This window comes from Coregonus lavaretus (genome assembly GCF_964263955.1).
Source record: "Coregonus lavaretus genome assembly, chromosome: 3".
Classification (NCBI taxonomy): Eukaryota; Metazoa; Chordata; class Actinopteri; order Salmoniformes; family Salmonidae; genus Coregonus; species Coregonus lavaretus.
Window position 1 is genome coordinate 60,317,118 of NC_139990.1, and position 20,209 is coordinate 60,337,326.

The 20,209-nt window shown below is 45.3% G+C and overlaps 1 pseudogene across 1 annotated transcript in view; it reads left to right on the forward strand.

Moving 5' to 3' along the window:
- LOC311118058 overlaps positions 1-15,350 on the forward strand; it is a 44,729-nt pseudogene extending 29,379 nt beyond the window's left edge. Inside the window, exons 16-21 of the transcript XR_014615280.1 lie at positions 6,256-6,534; positions 6,627-6,721; positions 7,895-8,005; positions 8,116-8,158; positions 9,084-9,248; positions 14,285-15,350. The product of XR_014615280.1 is annotated as an uncharacterized misc_RNA (transcript). The remainder of the gene's footprint in view (positions 1-6,255; positions 6,535-6,626; positions 6,722-7,894; positions 8,006-8,115; positions 8,159-9,083; positions 9,249-14,284) is intronic.
- Positions 15,351-20,209: the final 4,859 nt, after the last annotated feature.

Sequence of the window (20,209 nt, forward strand, 5' to 3'; positions counted from 1 at the left end):
CAAGCGGCACCATGAAGACCAAGGAGCTCTCCAAACAGGTCAGGGACAAAGATCTGGAGAAGTATAGATCAGGGCAGGGTTATAAAAAAATATCCTTAACTTTGAACATCCCACAGAGCACCATTAAATCCATTATTAAAAAATTGAAAGAATATGGCACCGCAACAAATCTGCCAAGAGAGGGCCGCCCACCAAAACTCACGGACCAGGCAAGGAGGGCATTAATCAGAGAGGCAACAAAGAGACCAAAGATAACCCTGAAGGAACTGCAAAGCTCCACAGCGAAGATTGGAGTATCTGTCCATAGGACCACATTAAGCCGTACACTCCACAGAGCTGGGCTTTACAGAAGAGTAGCCAGAAAAAAGCCATTGCTTAAAGAAATAAATAAGCAAACACATTTGGTGTTCGCCAAAAGGAATGTGGGAGACTCCCCAAACATATGGAAGAAGGTACTCTGGTCAGATTAGACTAAAATTGAGCTTTTTGGCCATCAAGGAAAACGCTATGTCATCACCCCGAGAACACCATCCCCACAGTGAAGCATGGTGGTGGCAGCATCATGCTGTGGGGATGTTTTTCCATCGGCAGGGACTGGGAAACTGGTCAGAATTGAAGGAATGATTGATGGCGCTAAATACAGGGAAATTCTTGAGGGAAACCTGTTTCAGTCTTCCAGAGATTTGAGACTGTGACAGAGGTTCTCCTTCCAGCAGGACAATGACCCTAAGCATACTGCTAAAGCAACACTCGAGTGGTTTAAGGGGAAACATTTAAATGCCTTGGAATGGCCTAGTCAAAGCCCAGACCTCAATCCAATTGAGAATCTGTGGTATGACTTAAAGATTGTTGTACACCAACGGAACACCAGCGGAACCCATTCAACTTGAAGGAGCTGGAGCAGTTTTGCCTTGAAGAATGGCCAAAAATCCCAGTGGCTAGATGTGCCAAGCTTATAGAGACATACCCCAAGAGACTTACAGCTGTAATTGCTGCAAAAGGTGGCTCTAAAAATAATTGACTTTTGGGGGGGTGAATAGTTATGCATGCTCAAGTTCTGATTTTTTGTCTTATTTCTTGTTTGTTTCACCCCAAAAAATATTTAGCATCTTCAAAGTGGTATGCATGTTGTGTAAATCAAATGATACAAACCCAAAAAAAATCCATTTTAATTCCAGGTTGTAAGGCAACAAAATAGGAAAAATGCCAAGGGGGGTGAATACTTTCGCAAGCCGCTGTAGCTGACAACATCTTCACTTTAGCTCATTTGTCTTCATTATTACAGGAAAATAAACTCACAACAAGATCTTTATTTACAAGTTAATGGTGAGCCAATTACAGAAAATAGCTCACGGTTGTGAGTGTGACTAAATAAAAGCAGGGCATTCTACCGGAGCATTTTAGAACTTCGACAATGTCTCGTTGGCCTAACATTATACCCTAAGTTGACTTTGGTGTAGGTCATGTTCTTCACATTACCGTCTCTGGTAAACACATACTATATCAAATAAAATCAAAGTTTATTTGTCACATGCACAGGATACAGAAGGTGTAGTGAAATGTTTACTTGCATAGTGGAGTCTTTTGTTTAGACATGTAGCTAGCTAACTAAACATTGAACCATAATCCCAACTCATAACGTCACTACCCTGCATGAATCTGCAGGTAGCTAACCAACCAGGTTCAATGTTAGCTAGCTAGCTAACGTTAGGCTATAACTAGCAATGCAAATGGATCTGAGATACGAATAATATTACTACACAGATCATACACGTAACGTTAGCTAGCTAGCGAGGCAGCCAGCTAACGTTGGCTAGCTATCTAACAGTACACTTTAACTTGAAATAAAAACGACTTTCTGACAGGCCCTGTAGCCCCCAGTATCACTCCCACTCCCCAGGCGCTATCAATTGTTGACTTCTGTAACCGTAAAAGCCTTGGTTTCTTGCATGTTAACATCAGAAGCCTCCTCCCTAAGTTTGAGTTACTCACTGCGTTAGCACACTCCGCCAACCCTGATGTTCTAGCAGTGTCTGAATCCTGGCTTAGGAAGGCGACCAAAAATTCAGAAATGTGCATACCCAACTACAATATTTTCCTTCTAGATAGAACTGCCAAAGGGGGTGGAGTTGCAATCTACTGTAGAGATAGCCTGCAGAGCTCTATCATACTATCCAGGTCTGTGCCCAAACAGTTTGAGCTTCTACTTCTAATAATCCACCAAGTCTCTCACTGTTGTCACTTGCTACAGCCCCCCCTCAGCCCCCAGCTGTGCCCTGGACACCATATGTGAATTGATTGCCCCCCATCTATCCTCAGAGTTCGTACTGCTTGGTGACCTAAACTGGGATATGCTTAACACCCCGGACGTCCTACAATCTATACTAGATGCCCTCAATCTCACACAAATTATCAAGGAACCTACCAGGTACAACCCTAAATCCGTAAACATGGGCAACCTCATAGATATTATCCTGACTAATTTACCCTCTAAATACACCTCCGCTGTCTTCAACCAGGATCTCAGCGATCACTGCCTCATTGCCTGCATCCGTAATGGGTCCGCGGTCAAACGACCAACCCTCATCACTGTCAAACGCTTCCTAAAACACTTTAGCGAGCAGGCCTTTCTAATTGACCTGGCCCGGGTATCCTAGATGGATATTGACCTCATTCCGTCAGTAGAGGATGCCTGGTTGTTCTTTAAAAGTGCTTTCCTCTCCATCTTGAATAAGCATGCCCCATTCAAAAAAGTCAGAACTAAGAACAGATATAGCCCCTGGTTCACTCCAGACTTGACTGCCCTTGACCAGCACAAAAACATCCTGTGGCGTACTGCATTAGCATCGAACAGCCCCTGCGATATGCAACTTTTCAGGGAAATCAGGAACCAATATACACAATCAGTTAGGAAAGCAAAGGCTAGCTTTTTCAAACAGAAATTTGCATCCTGTAGCACTAACTCCAAAAAGTTTTGGGACACTAATGTCCATGGAGAATAAGAGCACCTCCTCCCAGCTGCCCACTGCACTGAGGCTAGGAAACACTGTCACCACTGATAAATCTACGATAATCGAGAATTTCAACAAGCATTTTGCTACAGCTGGCCATGCTTTCCACCTGGCTACCCCTCCCCGGCCACCAACTCTGCACCCTGTGCTGCAACTTGCCCATGCCCCCCCCCCCCGCTTCTCCTTCACCCAAATTCAGACAGCTGATGTTCTGAAAGTGCTGAAAAATCTGGACCCCTACAAATCAGCTGGGCTAGACAATCTGGACCCTTTCTTTCTAAAATTAGCCGCCGAAATTGTCGCAGCCCCTATTACTAGCCTGTTCAATCTCTCTTTCGTATCGTCTGAGATCCCCAGAGATTGGAAAGCTGCCGCGGTTATCCCCCTCTTCAAAGGGGGTGACACTCTAGATCCAAACTGTTACAGACCAATATCCATCCTGCCCTGCCTTTCGAAAGTATTTGAAAGCCAAGTTAACAAACAGATCACCGACCATTTCGAATCCCACCGTACCTTCTCCGCTATGCAATCTGGTTTCCGAGCTGGTCATGGGTGCACCTCAGCCACGCTCAAGGTCCTAAGCGATATTATAACCGCAATCGATCAAAAAAACTGTACTGTGCAGCCGTCTGCATCGACCTGGCCAAGGCTTTCGACTCTGTCAATCACCACATTCTTGTTGGCATACTAGATAGCCTTGGTTTCTCAAATGACTGCCTCGCCTGGTTCACCAACTACTTCTCAGATAGAGTTCAATGTGTCAAATTGGAGGGCCTGTTTTCTGGACCTATGGCAGTCTCTATGGGGGTGCCACAGGGTTCAATTCTCGGGCCGACTCTATTCTCTGTATATATTAATGATGTTGCTCTTGCTGCTGGTGACTCTCAGATCCACCTCTATGCAGACGACACCATTTTGTATACATCTGGCACTTCATTGGACACGGTGTTAACAAACCTCCAAACAAGCTTCAATGCCATACAACACTCCTTCTGTGGCCTCCAACTGCTCTTATACGCTAGTAAAACTAAATGCATACTCTTCAATCGAACGCTGCTTGCACCCGCCTGCCCGACTAGAATCACTACTCTCGGCGGGTCTGACTTGTGTGTACAACTACAAATACCTAGGTGTCTGGTTAGACCATAAACTTTCCTTCCAGACTCACATTAAGCATCTCCAATCCAAAGTTAAATCTAGAATCTGCTTCCTATTTCGCAACAAAGCCTCCTTCACTCATGCTGCCAAACATGCCCTCGTAAAACCGACTATCCTACCGATCCTTGACTTCGGCGATGTCATTTACAAAATAGCCTTCAACACTCTACTCAGCAATTTGGATGTAGTCTATCACAGTGCCATCCGTTTTGTCACCAAAGCCCCATATACTACCCACCATTGTGACCGGTACACTCTCGTTGGCTGGCCCTCAATACATATTAGTCGCCAAACCCACTGGCTCCAGGTCATCTCTAAATCACTGCTAGGCAAATCCCAGCCTTATCTTAGCTCATTGGTCACCATAGCAACACCCATCCGTAGTATGCGCTCTAGCAGGTATATCTCACTGGTCATCCCCAAAGCCAACACCTCCTTTGGCCTCCATTTCTTACAGTTCTCTGCTGCCAATGACTGGAACAAACTGCAAAAATCTCTGAAGCTGGAGACTTATCTCCCTTTCTAACTTTAAGCATCAGTTGTCAGAGCAGCTTACCGATCACTGCAGCTGTACACAGCCCATCTGTAATTAGCCCACCCAACTACCTCATCCCCATATTGTTATTTATTTTGCTTATTTGCACTCCAGTATCTCTATTTGCACATCATCTTCTGCACATCTATCACTCCAGTGTTAATACTAAATTGTAATTATTTTGCACTATGGCCTATTTATTGCATTACCTCCATAACTTACTACATTTGCACACACTGTATATAGGTTTTCTAATGTGTTTTTGACTGTACGTTTTGTTTATCCCATATGTAACTCTTTGTTGTTGTTTTTAATCGCACTGCTTTGCTTTATCTTGGCCAGGTCGCAGTTGTAAATGAGAACTTGTTCTCAACTGGCTTACCTGGTTAAATAAAGGTTAAAAAAAGAAAGAAAGAAAAAGAAACGTATAACATCTGAAAATGTAGCTAGCTAGACTATCTTACCCGTATACATGGATGGACGCTTCTCCCTGTCTGTCACGGATGCCATGGTTGTCCTTAGTTTGAAGATGTAATCCGGAGACAGGTGTTTTATACAACAGCCTTCTGGGTGTTCTCTTTTCGACTCCCTCTGCATATTTGCAATCAAACGCCAGAATTTCTTCTTAGCTATCATTATTTAATTCCACCAGGCACATTCCACTGATTTCAAAACTCAGTCCTCCAGAAAGGAGAAAACAACACTTTTGCAGTTCTACTACGTGATATCTTTAAAAAAAAGCAGCGTTAGAAAGGATTACCTACACATACTGGCCAGCTCATGTTATAGACAGAAGCGTGCTACATGGCAACCAATCCGAACTCATCTCTCGGCATGTCCAGCCCATCCATTATCTCAGCCAATCATGGCTAGCGGGAAGGTTCCTGTCTTTTTCCGTACCTAAACCAACTTGGCTCGTAATTTAACAATTGTATTTGTATTTACAGATGGCATACAAGTTTGTTATTAAGGCACATGCAAGTTCACATGTTCCAGAAGGCATTTCTGCCAGAAAACTAATATTATTATTATTAATTTATTTTTGTTTACATTCAAATGCCTCTCCTGTGAAGTAGTGACGTGTGACGTATGCCTAGTGTCCTGAAACGAGTCAAATATTTAACAGTGGATTTTAAGTACTTTTCTGCATATGCTTCTGTTTTTCAACACCAAATCTACAACTGGCGTGCTCTATTTTCATGTCATCTGACAAAAGCACCTGTACCAATCAAAGTGCCAATGCCATTTTGCAAACTCCAGGCATTTACATTTTTCTAAAATGTTAGAAAAAGGCTCAGTGTCGTTATCCTCGCAAAGTGAGGTATTGAAAGGTATTGAAAACGGGGGTGTCAATGCAATAAATGCAATAAAATGCAAATGAATTACTTAAAAATCATACAATGTGATTTTCTGGATTTTTGTTTTAGATTCCGTCTCTCACAGTTGAAGTGTACCTATGATAAAAATTACAGACCTCTACATGCTTTGTAAGTAGGAAAACCTGCAAAATCGGCAGTGTATCAAATACTTGTTCTCCCCACTGTATGTCAGGTGTATATCTGCGGGGAAAGTGCAGAGGCCAAGCAGGTGGTGATGGCGGTAGCCACCAAGCTGGGTTTCAGTGCCCTGGACCGGGGCTCTCTCTCAGCAGCCCGGGAGCTGGAAGACTTCCCCTTGCAGCTGTTCCCCCAGTGGAGGCTCCCACTGCGCATCGCCATCGGCCTCAGTGCTGCCTTCTTCTTCTACTTGCTGATCAGAGACATCATCTACTCATACGTCACCCAGGGCAAAGACATCTCCTTCAGAATCATGGTCTCACTGGCAAACAAGGTACTGGCCCACAGGCCCTCTGAGTGTTTGTGTTCTGTTTGTTTCTGTGTGTGTTACCAGCTGTTCAAGGTGTGTGTGTATGTTCTCTCCAGGTGTGTCCCATCGTGTCTCTGATCATGCTGTCTCTCTGTTACCTGCCTGGTGTCCTGGCTTCCTTCCTGCAGCTCTACAGGGGCACCAAGTACAGGTCAGACGTGTGTGTGTGTGTGTGTGTATGTATGGGAGTGTGTTTGCATACAATGTTGCGTACGTATGTACACTACATGACCAAATGTATGTGGAAACCTGCTTGTTGAACATCTCAATCCAAAATCATGGTCATTAATATGGAGTTGGTCCCACCTATGCTGCTATAACAGCCTCCAATCTTCTGGGAAGGCTTTCCACTAGATGTTGGAACATTGCTGCGGGGACTTGCTTCCATTCAGCCACAAGAGCATTAGTGAGGTCGTCACTGATGTTGGGCGATTAGGCCTGGCTAGCAGTCAGCGTTCCAATTCATCCCAAAGGTGTTCCATGAGGTTAAGATCAGGGCTCTGTGCAGGCCAGTCAAGTTCTTCCACACCGATCTCGACAAACCATTTCTGTATGGACCTCGCTTTGTGCACAGGGGCATTGTCATGCTGAAACAGGAAAGGGCCTTCCCCAAACTGTTGCCACAACGTTGGAAGCAGATGTAATTGTATGCTGTAGCGTTAAGATTTTCCTTCACTGGAACTAAGGGGCCTAGCCCGAACCATGAAAAACAGCCCTAGACCATTATTCCTACTCCACCAAACTTTATAGTTGGCGCTATGCAGTCGGGCAGGTAGCGTTCTCCTGGCATCCGCCAAACCCAGATTTGTTCGTCGGACTGCCAGATGGTAAAGCGTGATTCATCACTCCAGAGAATGCATTTCCACTGCTCCAGAGTTCAATGGCGGCAAGCTTTACACCACTCCAGCCGACGCTTGGCATTGCAAATGGCTTCAGCACTCGGCGGTCCCGTACTGTGAGCTTGTGTGGCCTACCATGTCGCGGCTGAGCCATGTTGCTCCTAGACATTTCCAATTCACAATAACAGCACTTAAAGTTGACTGGGGCAGCTCAAGCAGGGCATATATTTGACTAACTGACTTGTTGGAAACGTGGCATCCTATGTAAGTGCCACGTTGAAAGTCACTGAGATCTTCAGTAAGGCCATTCTGCTGCCAATGTTTGTCTATGGAGATTGCATAGCTGTGTGCTCGATTTTATACACCTGTCAGCAAAGGGTGTGGCTGAAATAGCCAAATCCACTAATTTGAAGGGGTGTCCACATACTTTTGTATATATATTGTATTTATGTTGATTATAAGTGTTTGTGTATGTTTAACATCAGGCGCTTCCCTGATTGGCTGGACCGCTGGATGCTGTGCAGGAAACAGCTGGGTCTACTGGCGCTGGGGTTCGCCTTTCTGCACGTGCTCTATACACTGATCATACCCATACGGTCAGTGGAGCACATACACAAATGTACACAAACACGCATGTGCGCACACACACACAGTGAAATGTATCTTCCTTTGGTTTTAGTAAAGAAAGTATTGATTTTGTTCCCAGGTACTATGTGAGGTTCAAGTCCACTGAACGCACTGTCTCTCTGGTAAGAACACCTACCCAGCTTTAAGGCCAAAGTAAACACTTTCAAAACAGTGAACATTGGATAGACAAAATTGTGTATAAATCTTAATTTGATCGCTCTGTTGTCACTGAAAATGTTCCTGTATTGCAGGATTGACATAAATTCATGCTAATACATGGTTATATTAAAGAGATTCTCCTGAACTTTTGTATACGTTTTAGGCAGTAGTTCTGAAAGTAGCACTCATCAGCCAAAAGTGGTCCCCGAAAACGCATACTATGTCACATATGTGCAGCTTATCATTGCTTACTCTCTGTCTCTGCTGTGACCACTGAACCATTAGGCCCGCCCTGCAACCTCATTGGTTAATGCTGGGCAGGCCACTTGCTAACTGTCACTCAAATCCGAGGGGCTGAAGCTTTTTGGCTAGAACTCAAATTGCTAGGGGGCTGGTCCACATGGGGGAAATGTAGGGAAAATGGTGTGGCACAGCTTCAAGAAAACAGTCACTTTCAAACTAAGTATTTCATGGCTAATCAAGGTAAGAAAGTAATTATTCTCATAGATTATGAATGTATGAACTACACATTGAGATATCCAGCCCAAAGCAGGAGGTTTAAAAAATATTTTCTTAGTCGCCAATGCACCAGAGCATATCTTAACAGTATTGCACTTTTAATGTAGCCTAATTTTGGCCAGCTAATAGCCTAACCACCAATCAAGTAACATTATATCGCCAGAAAAGTGTGAATGGACTAAACTTTCAAATGCTGTTGCTGCAGGATTATTTTGCTGTGACACAATACTGGTCATATTAAGATCAAACATCTGTACATTGGACACACACCTACAGTATATAGCAGGATTCAGGCACTGGTTTTGAATATAAACACTGGTTTACACCTCTCTTGCTCTCACTCTCCTTTTCTCTCTCTTTCTCTCTCAGATCAGAGAGAACAGGACCACTGAGTTTGATACCACAATGGCCTGGCGTGGCGACTCCTACTTATCCCTGGGAATTCTGGGATTTGGCCTGTACGTCCTGTTAGGAATCACATCTCTTCCCTCCGTCAGTAACGCTCTCAGCTGGAGGGAGTTCAGCTTCGTACAGGTGGGATCACCAGGACTGGACACACTGATGCTTAGACCAGACACTAATTCTAGGCACTAATTTTCTGCCCATTTTTACTAGCGATGGGGGAATAAATCGATACAGTTACATATCGCAATATTATTTTGAACGATATTATATTGATACTTTGACTCCCAAGTATCGATTTGTAAAAAAAAACGTGTTCATTTTTTTTTGCCAGGTAGCGTTAGCTAGCGCTAGTTGGCTGCAGTGGCGGTTCTAGACCATTTCAACTGGGAGGGCCAGGCTGGGGCCAGTTACATTAGACATTATTGTTGTCATATTGTTTTCTTCACTGCATTGCAGGCATTAATAGGCAAAATACCATGTTTATAATCATTCAACAAATGTTTATTTGCATTTACATTATTTTTACATTTGCATTACATATTCAGTATCAGTTACATCAACTGTATTCTACGGTTTTTGTGGTTTCTTGCAAAAAGATCAGCAAATTCATCTAGATTCAAGGCCTTTGCCCTCCTTGACTCAATACACCTAAATTGCTTAATCTCTCATCTGACATTGTGGACCTAAGATACGTTTTCACCAGCTTTAGTGCAGAAAAACTCTTCACAAGAAGCGGTACTAACAGGGATTGAAACAGCTATTTTGCACAGTTTAAAGAGCTCAAAGAAAACTTCTTTATGAGGCTCAATGAATAATGCTAGCTCTACTACACTGGAGGGTCTGCATGCCACTCTGTACTTTCCTTTGTAACAATCTTCTGAATTTATGTAGTTCATGCCCCAAGTCCTCAATATTTGATTCATACATTCTAGCAAATGGAAACAGGGACTTCTCTTTGAGACATGCATCACTTTTGGGGTTTAAAGTTTGGATGCCATTCATTGTCACAGTTTTTGCTAGAGAACCGTCTGTTAAGCTCATTGAGCATCTGATCTAAGACAGGGTAGAAAAAGGTTGTAAGAAAACTGTCTTTATCTATTTCTGAATCTGACGACCTGTACTGAGTACACAGTCTCCATTAAATTGAGAGCTTAGCTTTTTTGGTCATTTGCAGGGGGCTGTATTGCAGTATCACATTGCTCAGCTGTGTTCAACACTTTATTCCATAGGTCATTAAAAAATGACTCATCCCTGTAGTCATTCAAAGTTTGAACTAAGGCTTCAACTAAATCAACAGCCTTTGACAGGTCAAGTGATGAAGACTGTAGCATAGCTGATAGAAATGTTGCTTCTCCAAAAACTTGATGGAGCGTAACAAGACACACAATGAATTGTAAATCCATCTGTGCAAGCAGACATCGTGCCTCAACAGATCTGTCACCGTTGTGTTCTTGGACTATGTCTTGCAGGACTCGCTTAATGGCAGGCAATCTATCCATAATAGTATGTAGAGCCATATATTGACATGCCCAGCGAGTGTCACTTAGTCTCTGAAGCTCTCTAGGTGCACCTAGGTACATCTCTCTTTGTACACTAAGCCATTTTTGATGCACATATGACCCAGATGTGAAGACATACAGTCTTTCTAGTAAGGAGAAGAACTGTCCTACCTCAGGGACAGCTTTGACTGTATCCACTAAAACTAAGTTTAGACAGTGTGCACTGCAGTGGATGTAAAAAACATGTGTTGCTTGTTCTTTAATGCGTGCCTGGATGCCTGAATGCTTGCCACTCATAACTGAAGCACCTTCATATGCTTGGCCTACTAGGTTGTTTTTGTATTGAAGACCATGACTTTCTAATATGTGTATGATTTTGTCAGTAAGCCCTGCTGCATCTAGTCGATCCGCCGATTCAAAGTGGAGAAAGCTCTCATGGACAGCTCCACTGAAATAGTACCTGAGTACTAGAGATATCTTCTCCTTTTTTTTTTGGTCTGCCATTATGCTAAATATCTCACTGTCTTTCACTTCTTCTATAATTTATGTTCGAACCATGTCTGCCAAACAACTCAGAACCTCATTCTGAATCCCTTTGCTTGTATATTTTGCATTTTGCATTGGACCTCCTTGTGGGGGCCACAAGGAGGTCCAAGCTTGTTGTCACAGGGGCACTGGCCCCCCCAGAACCGCTAGTGGTCGGCTGTGCCTCTGGTATTTTTCATCCTATAGCTTGTTCTCCATCTTCTTTTTAAATAGTGAGCCAATGTTTTCAGCACTTTTATTTTCATGACTGATAAAAAAAACTATTTTTCTCATGCTCTCTCTTGTCTCTCTGCAGCAGACATACAGAATAGTTGAACAATATTTTTGGAACATCAAATCCCAATAAAATCAAAGTATCAAATCACAATACATATAGAATCGTGGGAATTGCCATACATACCGTATCGCACCTAAGTATTGTGATAATATCGTATTGTGAGGTCCCTGGCCATTCCCAGCCCTAATTTGTACACTTATCTCCTTCAGTGTTTCCCCTACTGACATATTCATGCGGGTTGCAGAGCCAACATCCAGGACAGAATGCAATAATACTCCAGGAAAGTAATCAGATTTTCAGCAGACAAGCCAGAGGTTATGCGCTGGGGATATGAAGCTGTATTCCCATCACTACAGGGAGCACACACACTCATTCATAAATGTAACTGGGTCAGGAGAAACTCCGGCTCATTCTCAAATTCATTCATTACCCTCAAATTGATGCAGTGATTTAAATGTTAAGTTATTCATCAAATGTAATTTAGAAGGAATATATTAGAACAGGCCAGGAGAATTCACCTAGAGATCCTGTTAGTGTGTGTGTGTGTGTGTGTGTGTGCAAGGGCGTCATGCACCCTAAAAAATTTGGGGGCACAAGGTACGTGAGGATGGCTGGGTGATGGCTAGGCCCCCCGTCTGGAAGTTGGAGAATTTGGCATTTGTCAAACACCTTAATTATATGTAAAAAAAAAAAAAAAGATATATATATATATATATATATATACAGTGGGGGAAAAAAGTATTTAGTCAGCCACCAATTGTGCAAGTTCTCCCACTTAAAAAGATGAGAGAGGCCTGTAATTTTCATCATAGGTACACGTCAACTATGACAGACAAATTGAGAAAAAAAAATCCCGCCCAGAAAATCACATTGTAGGATTTTTTATGAATTTATTTGCAAATTATGGTGGAAAATAAGTATTTGGTCACCTACAAACAAGCAAGATTTCTGGCTCTCACAGACCTGTAACTTCTTCTTTAAGAGGCTCCTCTGTCCTCCACTCGTTACCTGTATTAATGGCACCTGTTTGAACTTGTTATCAGTATAAAAGACACCTGTCCACAACCTCAAACAGTCACACTCCAAACTCCACTATGGCCAAGACCAAAGAGCTATCAAAGGACACCAGAAACAAAATTGTAGACCTGCACCAGGCTGGGAAGACTGAATCTGCAATAGGTAAGCAGCTTGGTTTGAAGAAATCAACTGTGGGAGCAATTATTAGGAAATGGAAGACATACAAGACCACTGATAATCTCCCTCGATCTGGGGCTCCACGCAAGATCTCACCCCGTGGGGTCAAAATGATCACAAGAATGGTGAGCAAAAATCCCAGAACCACACGGGGGTACCTAGTGAATGACCTGCAGAGAGCTGGGACCAAAGTAACAAAGCCTACCATCAGTAACACACTACGCCGCCAGGGACTCAAATCCTGCAGTGCCAGACGTGTCCCCCTGCTTAAGCCAGTACATGTCCAGGCCCGTCTGAAGTTTGCTAGAGTGCATTTTGATGATCCAGAAGAGGATTGGGAGAATGTCATATGGTCAGATGAAACCAAAATTTAACTTTTTGGTAAAAACTCAACTCGTCGTGTTTGGAGGACAAAGAATGCTGAGTTGCATCCAAAGAACACCATACCTACTGTGAAGCATGGGGGTGGAAACATCATGCTTTGGGGCTGTTTTTCTGCAAAGGGACCAGGACGACTGATCCGTGTAAAGGAAAGAATGAATGGGGCCATGTATCGTGAGATTTTGAGTGAAAACCTCCTTCCATCAGCAAGGGCATTGAAGATGAAACGTGGCTGGGTCTTTCAGCATGACAATGATCCCAAACACACCGCCAGGGCAACGAAGGAGTGGCTTCGTAAGAAGCATTTCAAGGTCCTGGAGTGGCCTAGCCAGTCTCCAGATCTCAACCCCATAGAAAATCTTTGGAGGGAGTTGAAAGTCTGTGTTGCCCAGCGACAGCCCCAAAACATCACTGCTCTAGAGGAGATCTGCATGGAGGAATGGGCCAAAATACCAGCAACAGTGTGTGAAAACCTTGTGAAGACTTACAGAAAACGTTTGACCTGTGTCATTGCCAACAAAGGGTATATAACAAAGTATTGAGAAACTTTTGTTATTGACCAAATACTTATTTTCCACCATAATTTGCAAATAAATTCATTACAAATCCTACAATGTGATTTTCTGGATTTTTTTTTCTCATTTTGTCTGTCATAGTTGACGTGTACCTATGATGAAAATTACAGGCCTCTCTCATTTTAAGTGGGAGACCTTGCACAATTGGTGGCTGACTAAATACTTTTTTTCCCCACTGTATATATATATATATACACTATTTTTCTGCATATCTAAGCAAACCTCTTGAGCTGTCTGTATCCTCCTGACTGGTGGTTCTTTTTTAAAGAAACTAAATATTATTCTCTGCATCTCTGCTAAAATCTGGGTAAAAGATTGAAAGGAATGTGAGTCTTATTTAGTACATTTCGTTATTGCTTGCTTTTCTAAAGTCTACCAACCTTGCCAGCAGGCATGCCAGCTAAGACAGTTCAATAAGCTAGCTACTCTAACTTGATTGATAGCCTGACATGGCTTCTTGGCAGCTAGGGAGGGGAAACTTTCCAATATATATTTTTTAGAAATTAGCTAGTTTGATGGGCAATTAATTTAAATAACAATAGAGAAAATAGACACAAATTGTAACAAAGAAGTTTCATTTCTCATAGGAGGGCAAAAGGGCAGGTGCTCAGGCACCCTTAGACCTCTATCTGTGCATGAGACTGGCGCGTGTGCGTGGTTCATGTGTTTATGTGTTATTTTCTCCCCCACCAGTCCAAGCTGGGTCACCTGACTCTGCTGTTGTGTACGGCTCACACCTACCTGTATGGCTGGAACAGGTTCCTGCGTTCCTCCACCTACAAGTGGTACACCCCACCGGGCTACATGCTGTGTCTGGTGCTTCCCTCTGTGGTGCTGCTGCTCAAGCTGCTGCTCATCACCCCCTGTGTGGACCGAACCATCACCCGCATACGCCAGGGCTGGGAGAGGGGGGCAGACTGGAGGAACCCTAAAGACAGCCAACCACTGATCCCTTAGAGGACACAAATACACACACAGACACACACACAGAGACACACACACAGACACAAAATAACACCCTCAGTGTGATGACAGCTTTGTCATCGAGGCATGAACTCTTGTTTCTTTGTTCTGGCTATTATACCCTCAGATGTTGGCTACCATTCAATCATCGGTTGCCATGTTTCTGGGATCAAAAACCAACAATTTAATTGATATGCATTTGTATTTCTTTTTGTATTACACTGTAAACATTGTTGCATTTTAATAGAAATATTTTCAACCGTACGTAAACCAGACACTAGTTTTCACTTGGTGAAACAAGTTGTCTCTCTTATGTAAAGAGAATGGTGAAAGCTCTCTCACTCCCTCTCTCTCTCTCTCTCTCTCTCTCTCTCTCTCTCTATCCTCTCTCTTCTTTGACTGACTGTATAGTTATCCCTGGATGAAATACAGGTTTCATATATTTTGTGTCTGTCTGATACATCTCCAGGGGCAGGTCAGACACATAAAAACATGTATTCTATCAATGTGAACCTCTCTGGGGCAGAGTGTTGTTATTTCCTCCAGAAAACAGACTCTCTGAATCCCACCAACAGGCTTCCCTTTCATCACTAGATAGACAGAGTGGCCCACAGTGTCTTCTGTTATGGGGAGCACTTCCATTTGTTCATGTGGCAAAAGTGACACACCATCAGTGGCGACCCATCATTCAGGGCAGAGCCCCACCTGTTTTTTGTTGTTGCCTGTTTTGCATGTTATTTTGGCATTTATACGTGTCACATATCAGTTTGAGTTAATAAAGCCACATACAAACATGGTCTCTTTTTTGCTTTCTTGAATAAGGCAGCTCCAAAATGTAGGTGTTTCAGCCTAGCTCAGTGCTTTCTGTGGTGGTGGGGCAGCCAGCGGAAAATACGGAGTGTAGGGGTTGGTAATGTTCTCTAGTTGCACCGTGATTGGCTCAGTGTTCTGTCACTCATGGGGACACTACGTCACCGCAAAATATACGGGCAGAGCTCGAAAATTCAAGCCCCTTGGGTGCTGTCATAGATTTACATTAGATGTGCCCATCCAAGAAGCCTCAAGGTCATCCTCACTTATCCTCTGCAGCAGAGGTAACTCTGGGTCTTCCTTTCCTGTGGTGGTCCTCATGAGAGCCAGTTTCATCATAGAGCTTGATGGTTATTGCAACTGCACTTGAAGAAACTTTTAAAGTTCTTGAAATGTTCCGTATTGACTGACCTTCATGTCTTAAAGTAATAATGGACTGTTGTTTCTCTTTGCTTATTTGAGCTGTTCTTGCCATAATATGGACATGGTCTTTTACCAAATAGGGCTATCTTCTGTATAGCCCCCCTCCCTACCTTGTCACAACACAACTGATTGGCTCAAACGCATTAAGAAGGAAAGAAATTCCACAAATTAACTTTTAAGAAGGCAATCCTATTAATTGAAATGCATTCCAGGTGACTATCTCATGAAGCTGGATGAGAGAATGCCAAGAGTGTGCAAAGCTATCATCAAGGCAAAGGGTGGCTTTTTGAAGAATCTCAAATATAAAATATGTTTTGATTTGTTTAACACTTTTTTGGTTACTACATGATTCTATGTGTGTTATTTTGTAGTTTTGATGTCTTCACTATTATTCTACAATGTAGAAAATAGTAAAAATAAAGAAAAACCCTTGAATGAGTAGATGTGTCCAAACTTTTGACTGGTACTGTATACTTTACTTGCATAAAAAGGTTGGATGGAAACCTGGTTTATGAGGAAACAAAAAATGCACAGGTGAATAATGCAGGCTATTTAAATGTTTAAAATGGACCATACTGTTTAAATTTACCTTTTAATTTGTTGATGCTCAAAAAAGTTTGTTTCCACATTGTAGTGGGTGATGAGGACAGAGTCAGGCACAGGAGGTGTGAATCACAGAATATGGTTTATTCGTCCAATGCAGCAGTTCGCAGCAATGCGAAAACCAAATACAGTGCCACTTCAATGCGCACTGGGAAAACAAAACACATGGGTGAATATCCCGGCGACAAAAGTAACATGAATGCTCAACCGAGCTAGCCACACCTCCACACCTCCACATAGAAACAATAACATACAAAGACATTGGGAGCAGAGGGAATACTTATACAGAGACTGATGAGGGGATATGAACCAGGTGTTTGTGAAAAACAAGACAAAACAAATGGAATGATGAAAAGAGGAGCGGCAGTGGCTAGAAGGCCAGTGAAGACAAAAGCCAAAGCCTGCCCGAACAAGGAGAGGAGGCAGCTTCGGAGGAAGTCGTGACAGTAAACCCCCCCCCCCCGACGAGCAGCTCAAGGAGCGTGCCGACACCGGCCTCGGGGACGGCCTCGGGGACGGCCAGGAGGACGCGGAGCAGGGCGATCCGGATGGCAATGGTGGAAATTCCGCAACAGGGAGGGATCGAGGACATCCTTCACCGGGACCCAGCACCGCTCCTCCGGACCGTGCCCCTCCCACTCCACGAGGTACTGAAGGCCCCCCACCCGATGCCTCGAATCCAGGATGGGACGGAGTATGCCGGGGCCCCCTCGATGTCCAAAGGGGGCGGAGGGACCTCCCGCACCTCAGACTCCTGGAGCGGACCAGCCACCACCGGCCTGAGGAGAGACACATGAAACGAGGGGTTAATACGGTAATCAGGAGGGAGCAGCAACCTACACGTAACCTTGTTCACTCTCCTCAGGACTTTGAACGGCCCCACAAACCGCGGGCTCAGCTTCCGGCAGGGCAGGCGGAGGGGCAGGTTCCGGGTCGAGAGCCAAACCCGATCCCCCGTTACAAAGACCGGGGCCTCACTGCGGTGGCGGTCAGCGTTGGCCTTCTGGCGACGCACGGTGCGCTGGAGGTGGACGTTGGCGGCGTTCCACATCTCCTTCATGCGCCAAAATTAGTCGTCCACCGCAGGAGCTTCAGTTTGGCTCTGATGCCATGGTGCCAGGACCGGCTGATACCCAAAACACATTGAAAGGGTGACAGGTTAGTGGAGGAGTGGCGGAGAGAGTACTGGGCATATTCGGCCCATGGCAAGAACACCGACCACTCCCCCGGCAGGTCCTGGCAGTAGGACCGCAGGAACCTACCCACATCCTGATTCACCCGTTCCACCTGCCCATTAGATTCGGAGTGAAACCCAGAGGTCAGGCTGACCGAGACAACTAGACGTCCCATGAATGCCTTCCAGACCCTAGATGTAAACTGGGGACCCCGGTCAGACACTATGTCCTCTGGCACACCGTAGTGCTGGAAGATGTGAGTAAAGAGGGCTTCCGCAGTTTGCAGGGCCGTGGGGAGACCAGGAAGAGGAAGGAGGCGGCAGGCTTTAGAGAAGCGGTCCACAACGACCAGGATGGTGGTGTTACCCTGAGAGAGGGTAAGATCAGTTAGAAAATCGATCGATAAGTGGGACCATGACCGTTGTGGAACTGGTAAGGGATATAACTTACCCGCTGGAAGGTGCCTAGGTGCCTTACTCTGGGGGCGCACACCGAGCAGGAGGAGACATACACCCTCACGTCCTTAGCCAAGGTAGGCCACCAGTACTTCCTGGTCTGGCAGCAGACTGTAAGGCCGATGCCTGGGTGACCAGAGGATGGGGACGTGTGTGCCCAATAGATAAGATGATCACGGACAATAGACGGCACTTATAGAAGCCCAGCTGGCCACTGAGGTGGAGAGGGCTCTGTGCGTTAGGCCCGCTCTATGTCCGCGTCCATCGTCCACACCACCGGCGCCACAATGCAAGAGGCCGGGAGTATGGGGGTGTTGTCAATGGGCCTCTCCTCTGTGTCATACAGCCGTGACAGTACGTCTGCCTTCACGTTCTTAGTGCCTGGTATATAGGACAGCGTGAAATCAAACCGGGTGAAGAACAAGGCCCACCTGGCCTGGCGAGGGTTCAGCCTCCTCGCTGCCCGGATGTATTCCAGGTTACGGTGGTCAGTCCAGACGAGGAAAAGGTGTTTAGCCCCCTCGAGCCAGTGCCTCCACGCTGTCAGGGCTCTGACAACTGCCAACAGCTACCGATCACCAACGTCATAGTTCTGCTCCGCCGGGCTGAGCTTCTTAGAGAAGAAGTCACAGGGGCAGAGCTTGGGTGGCATACCCGAGTGTTGGGAGAGGACAGTGCCTACCCCTACCTCGGACGCGTCCACCTCCACTACGAATGGCAATGATGGATCGGGATGGGCCAGTACCGGGGCTGAGGTGAACAGAGCCCTCAGGTTACTGAAAGCCCTGTCAGCCTCAGCAGACCAGTGGAGCCGGAACGGCTCACCCTTCAACAGAGAGGTGATGGGGGCTGTGACCTTGCCAAAGCCCTGGATAAACCTCTGATAGTAATTGGCAAAGCCAATGAAGCGCTGCACCTCCTTTACCGAGGTTGGAGTCGGCCAATTACGAACGGCTGAAATGTGGTCTCCCGCCATCTCCACACCTGAGGTGGTGATGTCGTATCCGTGGAAGGAGACTGATTGTTGGAAGAACAGAAATGTTTCTGCCTTGGCATACAGGTCATACTCCAGCAGTCGGCCAAGCACTCTGCGAACCAGGGACACATGCTCGGCATGCGTGGTGGAATACACCAAGATGTCATCGATGTAGACCACCACACCACGACCAAGCATGTCCCGAAACACCTCTTTCACAAAGGACTGGAAGACTGGTGGAGCATTCATCAACATGTACGGCATCACCAGGTATTCATAATGGCCCGTGGTTGTGCTAACTGCTGTCTTCCATTCGTCCCCTTCCCGGACACGCACCAGGTTGTACGCACTCCTGAGATCTAATTTCGGGAAGAAGCACGCCCCATGCATTAATTCGATCACAGAGGAAATTAGGGGTAGCTATAGCGAAGTGCACGGTAATCAATGCAAGGGCACAGACCCCAGTCTTTCTTCTTCACGAAAAATTAACTAGAGGAGGCGGGTGAAGTGGAGGGACATATGAACCCCTGACGTAGGGACTTGGAGACGTATGTCTCCATAGCCTCCGTTTCAGCCTGCGACAGGGGATATACATGACTCCTGGGCGGCACAGCGTCTAACCTGAGGTTTATCACGCAATCCCCCACCCGATGGGGTGGTAATTTGGTCATCTGCGTTTTGGAAAAAGCGTACGCCAAGTCGAGGTATTCGGGGGGAATGCACACAGTGGAGGCAGTGTTTGTACTTTTCCACCGTGGTCGCACCAACGGAAACAGCTAGACACCTACCCTGACACTCTCGCGACCACCCCGTGAGAACCCTCTGCGGCCATGAAAAGGTGGGGTCGTGTAGTGCTAGCCAGGGAAGGCTCAACACAACAGGGAAATCAGGGGACTCAATAATATGAAAGGTGATTTGCTCTTTATGGGTCTTCTGCGTAATCATAGTGACTGGTGCTGTAACCTCCCTAACAAACCCTGACCCTAATGGTCGACTGTCAAGTGCTTTGATGGGCAATGGAATGGACAGGGGAACCAATGTAATACGTAGACTAAGAGCTAACGACCTGTCCATAAAGTTCCCAGCTGCGCCTGAATCTACCAGCACCTTACACTGGGGACCTACCGTGTAATCAGGGAAGTTGACGTGGATGGTTAAATGTGCAGCAGAGGGCTATGAACGAGTGTGGGTTTGCACTTCCTGGGGTGACGCG